This window comes from Lepeophtheirus salmonis, chromosome 14 (assembly GCF_016086655.4).
Source record: "Lepeophtheirus salmonis chromosome 14, UVic_Lsal_1.4, whole genome shotgun sequence".
Taxonomy (NCBI): domain Eukaryota; kingdom Metazoa; phylum Arthropoda; class Copepoda; order Siphonostomatoida; family Caligidae; genus Lepeophtheirus; species Lepeophtheirus salmonis.
Genome location: NC_052144.2, coordinates 117,864 through 134,258, shown reverse-complemented (window position 1 = coordinate 134,258; position 16,395 = coordinate 117,864).

Here is a 16,395-nt window from a genome sequence, read left to right as displayed (position 1 = left end):
CCTGAAGTAATTAACCACCAATTAAAAGAACTATTTCTTTTTAATAGTTTAAAAGGTAACTCCTCAAAAAATCATCAGTGTTACTCTTCTTTTTTCACAAGCACACTCACACGTAACTACTCAATACTTATATCGATTCTTATTACGTATTTCCTTCTTAAGAATGATAGAATAATATTAACAGTTTGAGAAAAAAAAAGTAATATGTTGGGATGACACTGATGATTATTTTTAACCTTTAGAGGCCTTACTAATAAAAAAAAAATCATTTTCACATACCGGAGTTTATATTTTAATCAACTTTGGACATATTCGTACATGAATTATGAATATATACAATGATCAGTGGTGGATATTATATATGTCCCCTTGGGTAGTAAAAAAACCAAAAAACACCCCGGAAAATTAACGGGGTAACCTTGAAAATTTCAAGAATGTTCTAGAGGAGAGCAGCCTAGCTGCCATGCTTACATATTTGTATAAATTAATGAGGTATCGATAATGTAACAGAACCATTTTTGCTTAGATTATGTAAAAAGGTTTTTTTAAAAGTGTTTACGACCTCGGGAAACCTAGTCTGTCAACACGTTTGGTTACTAGTTATTCTGCTAAGGTTTCTCCCCGACCTAGTAATTCAGTTCTTATTCGTCAATTTTTATTTAACTCTAGAGCTAGAAAAAAAGAGTTGCTGTTCCAAAACGCATAGTATCTTTGTCCTTGAGGACAAGTGAAGTAGTTTGAGGTTGTAGTTTACTGGTTCTTCATGACCTATGATCTTGCTAACATGTAAAAAGTTTTTTGACAACCTTGAAACATTCTTTTCCAGTACTAACTAAGCTTATATATAACTTGAAAAAAGTTTAAGGGCCCATTAAATATGTTTTCCTTGAAAGTGCTCCCTCTGATTTCTTTGTACTTTGTTTTAATTAATATCACCCAAATATCTCCAACTATAGATATAGCTATATTATTTAATAAAAAAAAAATTCCTTGGGATGAACTTGCTTCGGGATGAACATTCCTCACTAGGAAATTACTTCGAATGATCTTGTCTTGGGGTCAAAAAAGGAGGTGAACTTTTCTACAACCATTTCAGTCAATTTTCGACTTTCAAATTTCTGGAATTAGTTAAAATATTCAAGAATGTTAAATATTGTTTAAACCTTTCTTTTGGTTTATGGGACTTAAAGTGGCCCTAACATAGTCTCTGTAACAAAAACCTAATAATTTCTAATGTGTGTATTGTGCCCATGAACTTTGTCTACGGTAAATACAATTTCTCATAAGCATTCATTTTAATGTTTCTATGAATATAAACTTATTCCAGACGAAATTTCGAGAAAAATTATTCTATCTTACTTTTGTGTTGACACTGTGTATTCTTTGATAAAAATTCAAATTTAAATTATGGGCGAGTAGATTCTACCACCTTAAGATTTTAGCCATTACTCTTTCTTGAATTAAAAAGTTGTCATTATTGTTCCAACATGCATATATTTTAAGATATTAAGTATTGAATATTAGCAGGGCCGGCCTAAAGCCATTAAATAAACTGAAATTGCAGGGGGGTACAGCAAATACAATGGGGCTTTGGAACTTTATGAATGAAAATAAATTAGGTTAATATTTTCCAAAAAAGGTAATTTGAGCAAAATAAGAAAAGTCTTTTATAAATAAGGCTTTTAAAAAATAAAAGGAATACTATTTTTTTTTTTTTTTAACGTCATTGAATAATGAGATATGGGCTAAATTTATGAAAAAAAGACAACAAGAAAGGCCATTAAAAAAAACAAATATTTACTCAATTTATTAAAAAATGCTCCTAAAAAAACGTTTCACGGAAAATATATAAATTTATTTTTATAAAGGCTACTAAAAATATTCCATATTTCAAAAAAAAAAAACAGTAATAATCATAATTTAATACGAATCCGAAAGTTGTTAATAAAAAAATCAAATTTTCAAAATAAAAAGTAAACAATTCTGGGGTTAATGAAATAGATGGAATGAGGAGTTGATATGAAGTTCTATTATATAAGACACATGTGTACGTGTAAGTTTCTAGAAGACAACTTATTGATGAGATCTAAACGTGTAAATCAAACAATAATAAAATCGGGATATCCCATCACCTTCCTGAAATTTACAGGTTATATAAAACAGATAAATCAATGTAAATGTAATAAAACAGAAACTGATCGTAGTTATTCAAAGTAACTTTACGTTTTGATTGGCAACGTAATGGACGTAAGAATTTTCCATTTCGTATATAGATTTTACCATTATGAGAAACCATGCAAGACCTTCTATTACGTGTTGATATTTTTTGGACTCTTGATTCCATCGCTTGGTCAAAGGATTTTGCACTAATACACATGATCCACCTCCAAGTGGTTGCAAGGGATCCGATCCTTTATTGACCTATCGTTTTGTTTTACCATTATTCCCTTCCGGCGAACTTCTTCTCCTTCAAGCTTTCTCTTGGCAGCATCTTCAAGTGCATATAGAGATTTGCAAGCATGGTAAACGTGTAATTTTTAATGGACCATCTTTCATTACCTTCATTTGTCCATTAGTTTCATGTTCAAACACAATTTTAATAGCATCAAGGGTATTCCAGATTTTCTCTCTGGGTGGAAAATGCTTTCTAGAGGAATCAAGTCCAGTAGATTTAACAAAAACCTTTGGGATGCAAGGACCACTCTTTGGAATAACCTTTAAACTCCGAAGTATCTTCCATCTGTGTAGTATCCCATCATTTAGAGACGTCGAGACTAGAAGACATAGAAGAGTATATTATCCCCAAAACTTAATTTGAAATGTTGCCCTCCCAACACAATTTAAAGAGCCGTTATTTGCTGCAGAAATTTGTTAATTATTCCGATGATAATTCCATAAGTCTGAACAACATTAATGACAAGAACTGATTGTTTTGATCCTGTATGAGGAAAAGCAAAAAAAAATCAATGGCGTTCCCTTCTTAGGTTGAATGAACACAGACATTAATGGCATTGGTCACTTTCATAGAACATTGAGTTAACAGATCTTGCGATATCATACAAATCAGAAGATACAGTGGTGATCCCTACAAGTTTATTTGTGGTGTCCGTGTTTCCATGATTAAAGATTCCTACTCCTTGGCAAACATGTATCAAACTTTGCCCAGATGATCAAATCGTCCAAAATTTGTACATTTCATCCCAAATCCTTTAATCAATTTCAGTAAAATAATTTATTCCACAGTTATTTTATCTAGTTCACAGTCCCTGGCCTTTGATAACTTAACAGCTCCAAGGTCCCATCTATAGAGTTGAAAATGATCTCTAAGGATCCACCATGTCCTAAAATTGCTGATATATCAGTGATATCATATCCTCTATGTAGATCATTAATCAAATTATCCTAGGTCAAATTGTTAAAAAGTTGTCCTTCCACTGCAGCATTCTGTCCTGAAAGATATCTCTTATTATGATTATAATAAGAAAAAAAGTTATTTGTCCACGAATTGAATTATTCCAGAGTGAACGGATCTCTGAATAATCTCCCTTGCCTTTAATGTTTGTCCATACAAGATGAATTAACCGATTTGTGATTACTTTTATCCAGTGTTCCTTCTTCATCACGTATTGAATAACTTAATTTGATATGAAATTCATCCATTTTTAGTAATGCTTAGCGGAACTCCTTTTCAGTATTTGGATGAAGTAAATCCAAGTTATTGAAGACCTTACTTGTAATATCCTACATTGAGAATCTATCCATCCAAGCAGTATTTATCCACTTCCATTTAGGCCCGAAATCTTTTGTCTTCATATTGCATTGTATTTCTTTTTTTCGAGACATTGAATTTAGTTAAAAGGAATCCATAAACTTGTAAACATCCCTGAGCTTGTTCTCAAGGTGACGTTTGAGCTTCTTTATCGATTTGCTCGGACCAGTAGGCATTATATTCAGTTTCAGAGTATGAGAAAAAAAAGCAAAGATACTAAAATTTTCAAAAATAGGTTGGATGAAAGTTAATATAAAAAGTTGCGTTGAAAAAACTTTGTACAGTCCTCCATTATTAAACTTTTTACTCCAGGGATACTCTTGACTAACTATCGATATCAAATCTACCACAGATCTAACCAACCCATTTGATTGTTGCCTTTTCTATAAACTATTCTGTTGTTAATGAAATGGATTGAATGAGGAGTTGATATGAAGTTTTATTACATATTACATGTGTGAGTCTCTAGAAGACAACTTATTCATAAGATTTTCATGCATGCATAAAAATCATAAAATAGGAAGATATATTTGGAAAGAAACAATAGATGCTCACCAATTTGCACTTTCTCTCACTCACACTACAGCTGGCATAAAATATTAATTATCATCCCATCTCAAAAAATATAAGATAACATGTTTAATGAAAAAAAGATTGTAAAGTACGGCCAATTTTGTAACGAAATAAGTAAAAATCTTCAAATATAAGAGGAAGAGCACAATAAGTTGCTTATTTAGTGCTTTGAGTGTATGATGACCAAAGATAGGAAAGGATAGGCAAACTGTTGCGGGAAAAAACAGTTTAAAGTTTAGAAGAAGAAAGTCGTTGTTTTTTTTTGCTCATTCTTTAATAAATATCCCTGGTTTTAACATATCTCTCTGAACAATGAACTCCCGCACTACTTTAGGTATATTTAAAAAAATCAATAATAAAATAATAATGCAGGGTTTCTGTTATCTATTGGTATACATTTTATTATTTTTAATCCTTAATGTTATTGGTGCAAAATCACGGAGGAGGACAGCATGATATCTTATCTTTGATTAGAGCAAGCTGAGACGGTTGGAAATAACAAAGAAGAGTCTAAATTCTATCAATGCTAACCAAAGTATACCCTTACAGTTTTTGTGGAGAGGAAGGGACGGCTCAATACACATGCTTACATCACACTTTGGATAAGAAAGTACTATTTAGGGCCCGAGAGAAGTTCAGGGACAACTTTGTTGTTACTCAAGGAGGACCTGCTTGTCATCGTTGCACTAAGACCCAGGCCTTCCTGTGAGAGGGGCAACTTTTTTTAGTTTTCGGAGCTCAACATGTTTCTAGCCTCCTTTCCAGACACCAACCCGTTGAACTACTATTTTTGGACGCATTCGTAGCATAGGGTGTGCTACTCCTTACAGGAGTGTCCAGACTCTAAATGCTTCCATCAACAAGTTGTGGACCAAGCTCAAGTATGACTTGATAATAAATGTGTGTAAGAGATTTAGGCCTCGTATTACGGCAGTTATTAGAACTGAGGGGTCATATATCAAATTAAAGGTATACTTTTTTCATATGATTTTGTTATATAAATGGTCTCACAAAATCTCTCGTTCGAAGTTGACTATTGAAAAAAAAAAAATTAGCACCACTAGATAAAATCAATTCTGTATATATATTTAAATCAAGTTTCACAATATTTTACCATTCACTAATGCTATTTAAAATATTGAAGGTTCTTCCCTCTATAGCAGTAAAACATTTTCTCCCCTTCAAAAATCATAGAATTAGACAACTGATATTAACGAGCGTCTTAATACAGTAATACCATAAACCTTGCTTCCGCCTTATCCTCGCGATCTATGAAATGTCTAACCCTAGCTATAAAACACTTAACGCACTTAACTTATTCAACAACTTTTGTTTGATCTACCTGGTGTGGTGGAAAAAAAGATGACTAAAATATATTTCTCTAAGTATCTTAGTAACAGTTTGTTGGAAAAGTGTTACTAATTTTATCAAACTAACACTCAATCTCTGACTACTTTCGTAGTTTTGCCTTTAGAATATTCAATTTATTTTTTTGCTGTACAGTCATTAATTTTAAACCTTAGAAAACAAAAGCAAAATTAGGTTCAACTTTGGTGTTCGTTTATTTCTTTGTTAATATCAAATAAAATGTTTACACGTAAATGATATTAATAAAATATTAAATATTGATATTTGTTATAATATCACTAATGTGTTTTGATATAGCTAGCAAAACACTGTCAGTAAGTGAAATACAGTACTATATAAGTGCAAAAACTTTGTATTTATATTTTTGTTTTAAAAAAATTAATTGACCTAATTGCGTTTCAACGTTGCTCCTTAAGCTAACTAATCAATTCACTGATTAATTAGCAAAGTTAATGAATAAACAAATCAAGGTCATTGTTAGTTTATATCAAATTTAAATGCAAACTTTAGACTTTAGTAATATGTACAAAGTATAATACAATTTTTAACCCTCTGTTACTCTATCCTCATATCCTAACATGAAAGGCATACTGGTTTTTTTTTCACCCAATAGTCATAGCTCTTTGTATTTTTCTAAATCTTTCAACTTTGATAAATTTTTATTAATTAATTATCATTTTAATTCCTTTGAATTTGTATAAAGTATTAATAATTTAGTTTATTACGACTTAATTAAATTTTTAATTAAAAAAAACAATATAATTTGGCGTCTTTTTCCGTTCCTTTTTTTTCTTAATTTTCATTTTCTTTATAAATATATTTTGCAATAGCCATAAGCTATGGGTACTTAAATAACAAACATATTTTTGTTTCTTTACAAAACCTCAAACAAAATGAAAAAAAGGCTTATAAATCGAGTTATATTTATTAAAATTGCCCCAACAACTCGAAGACATCGTAGGAGTGATAATTCAGGAATTTACATAAAAAATATGATTTACAACTCCTCCAAAAATTAGTCTCTGAAACTCAATCTGAAGAAGTTTGTGTCTTAGTCATTCATAAACAAGGAGATAAACATTATGTGTACGGACTTCAAAGAAGATTCCTATTTCAAATTGAGTAATTGTAATACTATAATGAATGCATAAACTTAATAAATGCAACTTCATCTGAACAATTAAAAGTACAAGAACAAAAATATAGTATATAATATCATTGGGTCAAATTGACAAAGTAAAAATCTATAAGTTTACTAGTAATAGTACCAGGGATTGTCTGGAGGAATTAGGCGTCGACTAAGATAATTTTTTTGCTGATATAATAAAGAAGATAACTCCCAAAGAAATCCCCAGACTTAATCTCCGTTTTTGATTAACACACTTTCACGTAATTACTCAATACTCAAATGTTCTCTTCTCAAGAAGGTAATAATAACAGCTTCACAAAAATCCAAATATGGAGTAATGAGTGAGAGTGTAGGAAATTCTTTTGTCTCCAGAGTGTTATTGTAATATAACTGATATTATTAATCAATAAATATATTGACTATATTGTAAATTCCTAGATCAAAAATATGTATATGCTATACAACGGAGAGTACTATGTATACGCTGTCGAGACTACATGCAAACAGCCTGAGAAAATTAATTTAAATGAATACATTGTTATTTCTTAGATGAAAAATGACTGTTTTTTATTCCTGTATGCCGTTATACAATTATACAGATTAACTTGGCTTATTAATTTAGATTGAAAAAATATGCAAACTATTAAAGAATAAGTATCGTAATAAAAGTGTCTTTCTTCACAAAAAATAAAAGTCCAAGCTATTTTAATAGTAAGCTCTAAAAGCTCATTTTAAGGCTGTTTCTCCAATAAATAATTAGCTACTTAAAGGAAACAAAGAAATACTTTATGTTAACGTAATTTTTCTGTTGTTTCAGATATAAAATGCTTAATCAACATTTACATATGTAATCCACTGTATTATAAATTATGTTATACTAAGAAAGACACTTTGTATTAAAACACATGCCTTGTTATCCATTTCAGACCCACAAGGAATTGAAAAGAAAATTAAAAATAAAAATAGTCTATTCATGATCTCTTTGATCATATTCGAAATAATTAAAACTAATTTTTTTAATAACTTCAATAGGTTCGCTAAAATTTGATGGGACACTGGTGTTCCTCTATGGGTGAACGGTAATTTTTTGTCATGTATACACCAAATACTAAAGTTACCTTATGGACTTGAATTTTAACATTTTTTAAATGTTTTGATATACTTTTTCTTTTTAATTCAATTCAAAACAAGTAAATATGCGTCCAATAGAGCTTGTTGTTCTTTTGCATGCAGTAGAGCAGGGGCACTCTAAAGCAGGGGTTCCCAAAGTGGGGGTCCCAGAAAACGGAGAACATCCCAGGAGATGGAGGGGATATCACTCCCCTCCCAATTTAGGAATTATTGCTTGGAAAATTTATTTTTTCAGGATGGGAAAAAATAAGAAAAAAATAGTGGTAAAATTTTTTCTTTAGTACTAATTTTCCTAGAAAATAGCTTTAAAATTTACCAAAAACCAAATAATCTATTGGTATAAAATACATTCCATAATTTATATTCATATTCCAATGAGAGACGTAGGGGTTGCACATTGTCTTACATATATAATTTAAGGTTCGAACGTAAAAAGTTTGGGAACCACTGCTTTTAAGAACAACTCCCTGTTGTACTTGTGTGTTGTAAAAAATAAAAGCATTACCTATATTTCAAACAAAAAAAAGGATGCTAAATGTTCCCATTAACTTAATTAGAATAATATTACTATTATGTCTCCTCGCCTAGATGAGGTGGCAGTGAGGAGTAAAAGGTACACTAGGCAAGGGATAAAGATAAAAAGTTACTATATTCTCTTGAGCTTTTCAGGTTTCGGAAGTAAAGGTAGACTGTTAATAAATGCTAAGTATGTAACTGAACTAAAGAGGTTTTGTGAGTTTTCCTGCCTATTCCGAATCTCCTGTCCTTTCTACATAAGTAAACAGTTTATACATTACTCAAATCATTCATCATGAGTGAGCAAGAAGCGAAAAGGCATAAGATCTCAGACCTTCTGCATGTATAAACTGTGGTGGCAGAGATTATGGACATTGGAAGTGCTCCATATATGAAAAAGGATGGAAAAGACATCTCAAAGAATGAAGGAAGTGGGAGACACAACTTGAAAAGGGGCTCTGAGTTTCTGGAAGACCTGAACAAGAAGATCAAGGAGGATCCCACAAAATCCACGAATCGCCTCTCTTAGGAGTTGGACGTGGACAAAGAGACAATCGGGAAGGCTGTGAAGGAGAACTAGGGGCTGTACTCTTACACAACGATCCCACACCACCTGTTGTAGACAATCTGAAGGAAAGGAGACTGCAGAGATGCAAGAAAGTTCGTCTGTGGATAAAGGCAAATGGTTCGTTCATCCGTATGTTACACTTAAGTGCTTCCAGACGAGCACCAGTCTTGGCAATCCGACGATACACTTCCTCCAACGTCTTAAGGTGTTCATTTATTGACTTTGAAAAGATGAGGACGTCATCATTATAGACTTTCACTCTTGGGATTCCTCAAAAAGCTTATATTGCGCGGTCTTCACACTAGAAGGAGCCGACGTTTGTCCATATGGTAGGGTATTGTATCTCAAGAGTCCTAATGGGGTGTTGATATCCATTATCTCTTTGACTCATTGTCCAACGCTTACTGCTCATAGTATTGGACAAAGTCCAACTTTGAAAAATAGCTAGACCCGGCAAGATCTGTAAATAACACATCAGGGTGAAGGATACGGTATAAACGCTTATCCACAATGGAAGAGATCGTGGGTGTAATGTCAGCACAAATCTGCACATTGTCATTAGGCTTTAACACTTTTACTCTACTATAGGAGCCACCAACTCTAAAGATTGAACTCTACTTAGTGTCCCCCTATCTACATGACCTGAAGTTCATCAGCCACCTATTCACGCAGGGCTAGAGGTATGGGGTACACGCGTATGCAAAGTGGGTGTGCGTTCTCGTTAAGGTGGACTATTACCTTTGTGTGTTTCATATGTGAACACCATTCTTAAAAAATAGACTTTTACTTCTTTCTTACATATTTCACTCTTTCCATGTGTTCTTGTAGGGTGGTTGGGTAAAGTAACAAAAGAAAAACTGAGGGAGTCACGAAAACCCAGCGTTGGTGGACCTACCTCTGAAATCGCAAAGCGTCTCGCCACAAAATTTTGCAACATCAGTTTACGTGCTAAGGTAGATGGAACCAATAATGTGGATCTTTCCACCCACAAGTACCAGAATAACCCCGTATTTTGCTCCTATTTTCTTCCAGTAACGTATTGACATGGAAGAATGTTTACATTGGACCCCATATCCAGTAAAAACTTGATCCTTTGACCATCAACATAGAAATATGCTTTCGCTCTCTCATCCTCTACCTTTGATTCTTGGAATGAGATCGATGAAGCCGACAAACTAGGGACTTACAGTAAATGGCAAAGTGACCTGTTTTGCCACACCGGTTATAGTCACGTCTCGTTGCAGGACACTCGGACTTAATAAATAGATGTCTAGCGTTACAAAAGTTACACTTACGTTCTTTAAGTATGGAGTTTGACTTATATACTGACTTCTTCTTGAAGGGCTTGTGTAGACTTTTAGATCCCTTGCACTCCGACAGTAATAAACTGTCCTCCATCTCCATCTCTTTGGAGGGATTAATGGAAGTTTCTATTGTCCTGACTTTTTCAATACTTCCTGAAGACTTAAGGAACCTTTTTCGAACGCATTTTGACGAAGTTTGGGGTTAGAGGTGTTCTTTAGGACATTACCTAAAATGATTTCGTCTTCAATTGACGAAGAACACTCGTTACATATGAATTTCCCGAACTTAGCTTAGCCTCTGAGTCCGGTGATGAAGTAATCAATGGGTTCCCCTATTACCTTTTTAATTTGGACAGCCTAAACAGCTCAAACATGAATGACTCAGCAGAACAGAGGGACTTCGACATCACTCTAATTACCGTTTCCCACTCATTTTCCTCCATCTCTAGGGACACGCTGAGGGTCTTGAACTATTTTTGCCTCCCACTCTGGCACAGTGTAACAACAAGGCTTTCTTTTTCGTGGCAGACCTTTCTCGAAAAAGTGAGGCATATTTGTTCAATTCGTCCATCCAGGACGCCCATTGGTGTCCCCTGCGAGCACTACTCATATCGAAGGCTTGATGTTGGTTACCCACAAGATGTCCGTGGACGTTGGGGACAGCTTTTATTATTGTTTGAGGGGACTGTAGGACCAGCGGTATCAAAATTGATGCTCTATGGGTCACACCTGCATTGAGACAGGTGGTCTGGAATAATTGTTACTAATTCGGCCTTTTTCTTTCCTTCCAGCTCCTCTAGATCCTCAACCAACATCATTTCCACGTACGCGTCACGGAGCTCAGTGGTGTATTACCATTGACTTAATTAGAATACTACTACTATTATGTCTAGTCGCCTAGATGAGATGGCAGTCAGGAAAACAGGAGACACTAGCCAAGGGATAAAGATAAAAGGTGAACTATATTCTCTTGAGCTTTATAAGCCACTAGTTTTAATACAAACGTGTACATACACAAAACGGTAAAATAATAAAGGGTAGATTTGCTAAAAGTATTGCATTAATACATCAGGTAAACACGGGCTTAGATTGACCAGTCATTTTATTAAAATACACGACACTCAATATATCACACATACAAATATTATTTTACATAGTCAACTACTTCAGTTATGGTTTATGGGTACAAACTTAAAAAACATTTAAAAACTTTCTCTGATTACTTGTAAAAATAAAATAAAATTTTGTTGCCAATATACATTACGCCCTCATTCAAGAAGTTTAAATTATATGCATTGCTGGTAGGTATAAAAATTTTGATGAGAAAAAATGTAATAACTTTGGAATATCTTATTTGTAAAAACGTTCCTTGTTTAACATAACTGCATGGCATATATTTTAGTATCAATTCCAAGTTTATATATAGTTCATATTTTTTTATAATCTACTGAGTCATCATATCTATATTAATAAAACAAAGTGTGTATTTCTATCTGAATTTTGTTTGTTTGTCTTCAAAGAACCCATTTTTAAGAATGAGCATATATAGCTATCGCTGAAGGTGTCATATTAGTATATATAAAAAACTGGGGATACAAAACTTGCCGCATCATGACAAATTACAAAAATGGGATTTAAATTAAATCAAGAAAAAACACTATAGAAAACCAATTTGTTATATGATTAAATTCTTTATTTAGCTATATTTTCAGTTTAATATGTCCTTCTTCAAAAGAAATAACAGTCTATACTCGCTGGTGAACAAATATGCTGCTCTTGACAATGAAGGGTGTGTACATGGCGTATCACGTCGTCATTATGGCACCTCAAAGCAAATCAAAATTTGGATGAGAGGCTGTGGCAGATAATCTACTCCAAGAACATTCAAAAATGCAAAGTTAAGGAGATTGAGGTCAGGGCGGTAAAAGGGTCCCAAGGAGGCATAACAGAAGTTAGCCATATTATAGCAGCATAATTTTTAGTTATTATTGGCTATATGGGACTTTCATTGACTTCTTGATGTTAAAGGCAGTCTATGAAGAGATATCAACTTCTTCGTAATGACATTGTTAGTAAGAGGTGGAACATCTGATTTTTTTTTGCTCCGACATTTTTTACAAATATAGACATGGGATAAAAGTAAAACTTGTTAATTTTTATTTTAAGTGTCATTTTATTGTGTAATCAAACATCCTAATAAAAAATAATGGAAAAAAAAGAGTTTTTAAACGATACACCATATTTTGGATCCCCACTTTGTAAATTTACGTACCGGGTGGTCCATTAAAATTCGAATACTTACTAATTCAATGATAAATAAAGGTTGAGTGATTGAAATTAATTCATATTTCGATACATATTAAAGTATAAGCAATTAGTTACAAAACAAACAACAACCTGAGTTCTCTAGTTTACGTACAAGTCGAGAAAATGACACTTGAACGTGATCGTCAAATTTCCATTCGTGCACTCCAAGGAGTGGGGCGTCTCCAAGACCACTGTCTATACCGTCAGCAAGTGCGCTGGAAAGGGTTAAGGGCTCTCTCCAAAAAGCCAAACTAGATTCGGAGGTGTTAAAGAAAATATCCAAGGCCAATCCCCTCAAATTCATGAAGGATGCAATGCATGAAATCTTGCAGTTTCACACCAGAATGTTCAGAGAACTATCAAAAACGTGGATAGAAAGGGCCTTGTGAGGGCAGAAAGTCCACTTTTGATACCTAAAATGAAAGAAACCCATCTGCTCCGTTTCAAGAATCGTTTGAACTCTTTTTTGACACTTTTGCCCACTTACAGCCCTGATGCCAATCCCCTCGACTACACCAGGGGAAGGCCTGCAATGTACGTCATCCAAACACCAATGTACCAAAGGCACTGTCAGCCAGCAGTGGGACGTCATGACAAAGAACTACATCCGCAGCGGGTGGTTAGCCTGGAAGCCATAATTGACGCTAAGGACGGCTACATTAATGATTAAGAGAGATGATATTTAAATATTATTATTAATTTATTGGAATTCTATTTTTTAATTAATAAATTATATCTTGTTGAAATTTAAAAAGTGTTCAAATCTTCGTGGACCACACAGTAGGGTTGTAAATTCTCAATATTTTTTGGTGTGCCAGTTTGTTTATTGTTGGCATACAATAGCATAAATGATGATTTTTATTTACTCAAACTGTAATCAATATTATTTCATTCACATAAGAGGAGAACTTCTAAATACTATGAAACCACGTGTGAATGTGCTCATGAAAAATGGTAAATATCACAAAGGATTTCTTGTGGAGTTATCTTCTATATCATAAGAACAAGTCTATATTATTAAAGCCGATGTAATGTATTTCATATTTTCTTTCCCCTTGTTCTTATCTTCTTGTATTTTCTTTTATGTATTAAAGTACTGTGTTTACGCATTATAAATAGTCTTGTATTTTGTAAATAAATTAGAGTATGGTTTTGTATTATAAAGAATACACATGATCTTATAAATAAGTGTTCTATTATTCCTCCACGTGATTTTTCCTTATGTCTCTCGGTCATCCTGGATCTCTCCTACTATAAATAAGTTTGTGTCTCTCCCTCGTCAAGACACAACAGCAGAGTTTGTTTCTTTGTCAATACCTAACGACTCCGAGCAATACTGCTAGAATAATCATTTCAACAACATGCATTAAAGTACTTGGATGTTGATTTTAATCGTTTTTTAATATGTCTACTTACAAATTTATATTTTTGTGCAAAATCAATTGTTTTTATCGAACTTTTCCCTATAAGGAAGATTAAAACATTTTTTTTTTTAAATTTGCTATGAAAACAGGAAAACAAAAACTTATAGACGTGACTGATTTGATATACAAGTCACGTATGATAAGTCCACAAATAAAGGTAATAAAACCTGCTTAATATTTTTTTTTCAGTCTACATACAATTAGAGATGGAATCGTTGTTAATGAACGAGGAACATTAAACAACTAATTAATATTTGTTTCAGCTTCTGAACTTTGTTAGAATTTAATGTTTTATGTTAAGTATAATTCATTTAAATATGTATGTATATGTCGATTTTATTAGATTTTTACTGTTGACATAAATGATTTTTTGGAACAAAGGAGCTTTGAGTGACAAATATCCAATTTGATTCTGAAATTTTCTAAGGCATTCTATATATCAATACCATTTTTGTTCAAGGGTCTTATACAGAGTGGGACACAAAACTTGCATTAATATGTAATTACGATATACCCATGTGTTTTTTTAATAACGAGGCTTCCAAACACAAACAAGCGACAGCTGAAACAATAACCACAAGTTTTGTTTGTACTTCAAGTATAAAAATGTCGAAGCAACAGCAAAAAAAGCAACGCATGTGCAATCTACTACGGATCGTTGTAAGTACCGATAAGGCTGCAGAGCCTGTTGGCATCTCCATCCGGACTACCCGCAATACCAGGTGGTCCATTGAAATCTGAACACTTACTAATTCAATAATAAAGGAAGGTTGAGTGATAAAATTTACTTCATTTACCGATATATTAAAGTATAAACAAGTAGTTATAAGGCAAAACAAACCTAAGCTTTCTAACTTACGTACAAGTCGAGAAAATGACACTTGATTTTGATCGACGAATTTCCATTTCCGCACTCCAAGCCATTGGGCGTCTTTATGACCCCAGTCTACGCCGTCAGAAAGTCAAAACGTTGGGGAGGAAGAAGGGCTCTGTCAAAAGGCTATACTGGATCCAGAGGAGTTAAACAAAAACAGCTCAGGCCAATACTCTCAAGTCCATGAGGGCCCATACAAAACAATATCGTAGTTTTCCACGAGACTATCCAGCGTACTATAAAAAAAGTGGATGGAAAGAGCCATATGAGGATGGAGAGGTAACTTTTGACAACAGGAATGAAAGAAACACATCTTCTTACGAAAATCTTTTTGGCCCCTACTATATTTATACCAATTCCCTCTTTTGGGTACATGTCGAGGTGGAAGCCATCATTACCGCTAAGGACAGCAATATTAATGATTAATAAAGCTCAGCCACGCATCTCGCATCTATTTATATTATTAATTTGTTGGAATTGTATTGTTAATTTTTAAATTATGTCTTGTTGAAGCTTAAAATTCAAAGTGTTCAGATTTTAATAGATCAATCGGTATCAAAAAGTCCATTACAATCCGATACTGTCTATAAGATTCAAAATGTCTACAGGAATAATAATGCTGACTTCGGGTCTGCCTCCATGTGGCTCTCCTCCAGCCTTGACTGCAACCCCTTGGACTTTGTAGTTTCTACTATCTAAGAGAAGAATGTCTGCCACACTTCTCATCCGAATTTGGAATCTCTTCGAACTGCCAACATGATAGCGAGGGACGCCATGGATCGTCAAGAGCTTCCAATCTATTTTCCTGCGTTTTGAAGTTGTTATTGCTAGTAAATGAGGATATTTTAAATAAAAATGTAGCTAAATATTGTAATAAACATATCACATATTGTTCTTGAGTGGTTTTTTCTGGATTCTATACAAATTAAGGTTTCCTAAATAGTCATCTTACTGCAAGTTTTGAGTCCTACTCTGTATATGTTTTATTAAAGGGAGAAAATACTTACTCTGCATCTATTAGTAAAAAAAAATGTGATTTGTCACATTTCTTTACTGCCAACATTTTTTTAAAAATATGCAAATAAAAAACTCATTTGAAATTTTATGTGACTTTGTCTCTTATATGCAATACAATGTACGATTTTGGTTAAAAAAAGAAAAAAATATATACCATAAGTGGCTTGTCAACACAAAAAAGAAATGTAATAGGATTATTTTTGAGTGTGGATTACATTAGTATTAATCGTCGAAATATCGTCAATTTCCATCAAAAAATTATATTTATTCTCAATCTCAATTAAAGTAACAGTATTTAATCACAATAGAACAATGAGAAATTGTTCGAAAGGGCCATATCACGGCAAATATAGCCTTTGAAATAAAATAAAAGTAGTAAAATATAGCTAATAGATTATGAATCCTAACTCATCCC